The sequence below is a fragment of the Pteropus vampyrus genome, unplaced genomic scaffold, assembly GCF_000151845.1.
Source record: "Pteropus vampyrus isolate Shadow unplaced genomic scaffold, Pvam_2.0 Scaffold15, whole genome shotgun sequence".
Taxonomy (NCBI): Eukaryota; Metazoa; Chordata; class Mammalia; order Chiroptera; family Pteropodidae; genus Pteropus; species Pteropus vampyrus.
In genome coordinates this window covers 17,418,108-17,424,107 of record NW_011888796.1, presented here as the reverse complement: position 1 = coordinate 17,424,107, position 6,000 = coordinate 17,418,108, and the positions used below count along the sequence as shown (strand labels likewise).

Sequence of the window (6,000 nt, the reverse complement as noted above, 5' to 3'; positions counted from 1 at the left end):
AGCTATATATTTGGCTGATAGCCCAATCAGCTTGAAAAGTCAGCTCAACGCAGGCCGAGTTCAGAATATTTTCATATTCCAAATGTATTCATGTTGGGCAGGTTTAGAAAATCAGAATTCAGTTTAAGTTTGAACTGATCCACTGGTACGAATGGGACTTAGAGAAGAAGGAAGTCAGTGTGGGCCCTGCCATCGAGGAAGGCTTCCTGGAGGAGGGGGACCTGGATGGACACAGTGAGAAAAGGCAGAGGTGAGCAGATGAGAAGGAGGCATTCTGGGGGCTGGGATACAGCACTGACATCAGCAGGAAGCAACTATGTCTCAACAAGGACAGGTGGACAAAAGGGGGTGGCTGAGACTGGAACCTGCATATCAGAGACCAATATGCAATTCCACCTGATATCTCTCTCACCGACTGGGAAATAAAAGTTTAAATTCACCAAAACTAGAAGTGGCAGGGGGCCTGAGTCACTTTAGAATCATGTAGAAAGCTTATGAAAAATGTATATTCCTAAGCTCTACCCCAGACTTATGGAATCAGAGTCTCTTGGGCTAGGACCCAGGATCTATACTCTCAGTGAGCCTGGCATGCATTAAAGTCTGTGATAACCACTTCCTGCAAAGCCAGAGTTGTCAACAAGGAAAGGCAATAATTGAGCTTTACAGTCCTCAAAACACTTTCGTGAAGCTGGTTCCCTGATCCTCCAACAAGCCTGGGAGGCAGGGGTCATAATCCCTTCCCCCAACTTTACAGAGGTAGAAGTAAGCTCAGAGTGGTTCAGAGATGTCCCCAAAGTCATAGAACTAACAGGTAGAAAATACCAGACTGGAATGAACAAAGGTCTACTCATCACAGATTTCATGTTCTTCCCACTTCACCAAAAAGAGGCATACTGCCTGCTGCTCCAGCCTCAACTCTGTAGGGACTACCTGTAGAGTGCCCAGTCACTGGCGATCATGCTGGTGTGGGCACTGTCCCTCTGCCTCCCCAGCCAGTCCCTCCAGAGCCCTGGATGAGGTGCCTTTCCCTGCCGTGGGGCCGAGACATTCATCCTCATGGGTGTGGAGCATGGACCACCCCCTCACCTGTCCTCTGCCATCTGCCTCCCTCATTGGGCCCTCATCTTAATTTTATTCATTTGATTTATTAACATCTAAGTGGCAGAGTCATCCTGGTCAGCACGGCCAATCAATCCCAGGGTTTAATTCGGTTTTTCCTCATTGGGTCTCTGGTCACTGTCTTTCTATTCACCAAAATCAATACTTTAACCTTGTGCTTCAAAGTCAAGCTGTCTGCAGGGCCCTGGTCTGTTTCCCCGGGCCTTATTGCCAAGGCCGGTTTTTTGCCTTAGCCCTTGGCTGCCCTTCCCCTGGCAGTCTCCCTCCCCCAACCAGATGGAAAACAGCAGGGCCCCCTCACCCATCCTCCTTGGGGCAGGCTACTGGCTACCCTGCACATCTGAGCTGTTGCATTGTTGCCAGTTCTGGAAGACCAGAAAAGATATCATAGCATTGGAGAACAACCCATCTGAACCAGTCACTCATTGCACCCCACCTGGCTGCAGATGGGCACTGAGCCCCTCTGGGCCTCTATGTCCTCCTCTGTAAAATGGCTGGGAAGTGTGAACACAAGGAGGAACATACATTGTCAACCATCAGACTGTATCATTTAGTTGCCTGTCACTCAACCTCCTACACCTTGACCTCCCACCATACTGAGTCAGACAGAATCTGTATTGCTTTGTCCTATCTTTGAGCATCTGTGCTGTCTCCTCAGCTGGAATGCAGGCCTTGGGTGGACAGCTTTTGTATCTCCTGCCTCTGCTTTGGCCCAACAATGCCAAACCCAGGTGAAGCCCCAGGAAATGCCTGGCCATCTGAGACATATCTTACCTCTCCCAGTGGCTGCACACATTGGGGTCCTCAGGGTTCAGGGAGAGGGTGGTTTGCAGGAGAGAGAAGACAATGAGCCCGGTCACTGAGAGCGCCATCCTAGGCCCTGTGCAGAAGAACAAAGGAGGCAGCATCATTAATCAGCCCATTTTCCCAGGCATCTGTCTGGTGTTGAGACCTCATATGAAGGGGCAAAGCAGACTCGCTAAGCAGATGAAGTTTCCCATCATCATCATGTAATGAGCATTTGATATTTTATACTTGCAGGCTCTGCCTAACACGGTAACACTTCACTGGTTCTGAGTAACAAGAGAGTAGGAAGCCTGAGTCAGGGAAAAGTGGAAATTTCAGGCCAGGGCTTCTCAAAGATTTTTGGCTCTCAAAGTGCTTTGAGAATCTAATGAAAGTTAAAGACCTCCCCAGAAAAATGCCCACACACACAACATGTGGCTATGATTTCAGGGTGTCCTCAAGGGTTCCTGAGCCCATTCTTGGACCAAGAACCCCTGATTTAACTACTTTAAAGGAAACCCCTTCCCTCTGTTCCCTTCTCCATCATCTTTGATGTACTTTGCCCATTCACATCCTCTCCTTGCTCCCTCTGGCCACAAAGAAAGAGAAGAAAAGCGTCTGGCGTGGCCCTCAGAGTAGCTAAGCTGAGAAAATCCTTCAAGCAGCTCTGATCAAGCAAGCCACCCAGAAGGCTACATCTTGCTTCTCTTGCTGTTATGGGATATTTAGTCACTGAGAGCCAGACTGATGCAAGTCAACGCATGTCATTCCCACCATGGGATGAAGGGCTTGGGCCGCTTGGTAGGGAGCTTCAAGGAAGTGCTTGTAGAGTTTGATCTAAGATCCTGAAGTGACAGCCTGTGGCAGGCATTAAGTGTGCCTACACAGAATGCCAACACCCTTGGTCCCCTACACTGAGGATTCCCTAACAAAGGGCTCCTCGTAGAGGCAGAGAACCATTCAGATCAGAATGACTGAAATGACCCCCGTGGCTCTTTCCTGTACTAGCACCCCAGGACTTCATGGTCCTATAGCCTTAAAGAACTGCCCAAGGGCTCCCACCTGGAGGGGGTGGAGAGGGCTCCAGAGCCACCTCCAGGGGATCTAGAATTCCTATATGCTCAAACATTGGCTGTAGGCTGAATGGACATTATAAACCAGAAAGATGGCACTATTTTTCATGTGTACATAGATGCTATTGTGGTTTGATTAAAAGCTTTACTGAATTCAGAGTAGCTTTTCTTCTCAATCAACCACACTGAAAAAATGCAACTTCCATGAACTGGGGGCAGGGATGGTATTAAAAATATTTTGACATGGAGGTCCCTGGGCTTGAAATGGTTGGGGATTTCTAGTCTGTTGGCCCTGAGTTTACAGATGAGAAAGCATTTACCCTTCTTGGAGACAGAGAAGAGTGGCATGGATGTTGCACACGTCCCCATTTGTACCCAGAGGGAAGCTAAATGGAGCTCCTGTCTTTCTAAAAAGTTAAACGCTCTCCTCTCCATCCCCAATAATTTCCCTGTTAAACTCTTTCTCAGCAGTGCCTTCAAAGATAAACAAATTGTCACCAATTCTGTATAACTGTAGGGGTCCAAATTAATGATTAATGAGATTTTTCTCTCTCTTCAAGATCTGGAAATAATCTGACTAAATGTGCTCTGAAAATCAGTTAGGAAAGAGAAAAGCAACTTGGTGTTTCTGCTCAATTTGCAGAGTTTAGGAGTACAAAAGCCACAGCCACTTCTCTCTCCCCCATCAGCTCACCCCGCTCCACCCCCAGTCCTCAGAAATCTAATCCCACCTCGACAGAGTGATCTTCACAGATGGAGTTCCTACAGCACTCAGGTCATTTTAACCTATTCTCCTCAAAGAGGAGGTGATATTTCCAGGACAAGAAAGAGCCTACCCAGGACATGGCATTGAGTCTTGGCGATGAGCATCTTCTTCCAGGTGGGGTTCAGGCTGATTAGGCATCAAGTAAATCAAATAAAGAAATAAACAAAGGGACAGGCTCTCTGAAAGGCATGGAGTCTGAATGCCAACTGCGGAGATTGCCTCATCTTGGTTGTCTCTATGGTCCCGTTTCATTACTCTGACTACTCCAGTAATCTCCAGCATTCTCCCAAAAGGACTCCTCAACTGAATCTTCAAATTTATGAAGATGCAGTTGTAAAATGCATCTTTGATGTTTAAAACATCAAAGGATGAGGCCACCTAGACAAGAGGAGAATGTACCTTTGATTCATGGTGACAGGAGAGGAGTAGGAGATGGAGGTAACCAAAGATGGATCATTGTTGTAATTGGGGCAATCTTTTTAAATCTTAGTGAAAATCTTTTTCTCTCAGAGTTAGGTCTGGACAGGACAGTTCAGCTGACACCCACTGGCAATGAGTTACCTGGATACTGGGGCACAGAGAGCATGACGGGTGTTTGGATAAACACACATAGAGTGGAGATGGATAGGGAAACACAGGATACAGCCATCTAGGCAACATTTAGACCAACGGTCTAAATGCATTAAGGCTTGCAGGGCAGGGGGGCTCCCCATAACTCACACCTTAGCCTTGACCAGCCCCATTCCCAGCATTCACAAAGTTCCCTACCCGACGCCAAGCCCATCTCCATAGTTGCATGCAGCGGGTAGAAGGACATCAGCCTGAGGGTAGAAGAGATGACTCCTCTCAGACACCACCCTCAGTCCTTAGACTTTTTCTCTGAATCTGGCCCAATCTATAACCTTATCACCCAGTCCTCCATCCTGGGTCAGCTGATCTTCTCTCCACCCCCACCCCCAACCCCGGCCTTGCTCACACTGCTCCCTGGCCCTCAACCCTCAATCCTCTTCTTCCTCAACTCTGCATATCCAAATACCATCCACAGGAGACCCAGCTCAGGCCCCCAGTCCCCTCTTCCCTCTGCAGGGCTTGGCACCAGGCACACTACACTCCTTACAGTCTGGCTACACAATCCCACACTGATAACTCCCCATATTGCACTGACGTCTTTCCACATATTTACTTCATCTTTCCAGTACATCTGCAAGCACCTTGAAGGTGGGGTCAGGTCCTAAGCTGAACCAGTCAGTTCCTTTTGGGAACTGATTTTAGAAAAAGTGCTTCTACTTAGACGTGTCACTGAGGTGAAGTGAAGAGTAGACAAAAAGAAGCTGTCTACACGTGGGGGCAACTCGTGGCTATTAACGTTAATGGGGCTTCCCTGGGCTCTCTCAGAGGATGGATCCCAAAGACATATGCTTATGTGATGACTGAGGGAAAATCAATCCTGCCACAGTGGTTATTAGGCCAACTCCATTTGGAGTGACAGAGGTTAACGTATCGGGCACCATCTGATTTAGGGCATTAATAATTAAATAAGAAAATGCCCCTGGTTTCACTTCCGAGGAAGAGAACGTGTAAATAGATCAGCAGGTTCCCTTTCCTCTTGGCCATGCTTCCTGCATATTAAGAAGCAGAGGAAGGCAGCGGAGTTCCAGAGGTAGAGAAATTTCTTTTCCCATTGCGGGGTATGTGTGCTTTATACCAAATGAACTAGGCATTGGGGTTGAAGGGGAGAGAAGGCGGCCAGGAGGTGAGTCACTCACACCTGCCCACAGGTGTAGTCAGTGTGCACACTTGCTATGGCCTGAACTGACCAACTGAGCACTCCTGAAGCACCAGCTGCCTAGCCTGGGCTGGGCTGTGGAGGACACAGAGAAATTACACACGTCAGCTGCAGTCTATTTGAGGAGACTAAGGCAGCTAGTGGTTAAGTCCCACTGTGGGGCCTGTGGAAGACTTTGTGGAATGAAGGGAACTTAAGAGGGACAGAATGTAGAAAGGTAGAGGACAAAGAAACGGCATTTCTGGAGCAGGTACAGCATAAGCAAGGACATGGAGGCCAAAACGTGCAGGTGGTATTAGAGGACTGGGCAGCAGAGGGCTTGTACTGTGGAGCAGTGGTGGGAAATGTGGGAAACTGTGGGAGGTGTTTCCAAAATTGGGTCCTATGGAACACTAGTCCCATGAGATAGATGTTGATAGAAATCTCCCAAACAAAGGTTCCCATGAGTGAATAAGTTCAGGAAATGCTGC

At 48.0% G+C, this 6,000-nt stretch overlaps 1 long non-coding RNA gene across 1 annotated transcript in view; it reads right to left on the bottom strand.

The window, feature by feature from the left end:
* The window catches only part of LOC111735832, a 116,951-nt gene that overhangs the window by 6,002 nt on the left and 104,949 nt on the right, over positions 1-6,000 (bottom strand). Inside the window, exon 2 of the long non-coding RNA XR_002778997.1 lies at positions 1,894-1,999. This is a non-coding gene — a long non-coding RNA (uncharacterized LOC111735832). The remainder of the gene's footprint in view (positions 1-1,893; positions 2,000-6,000) is intronic.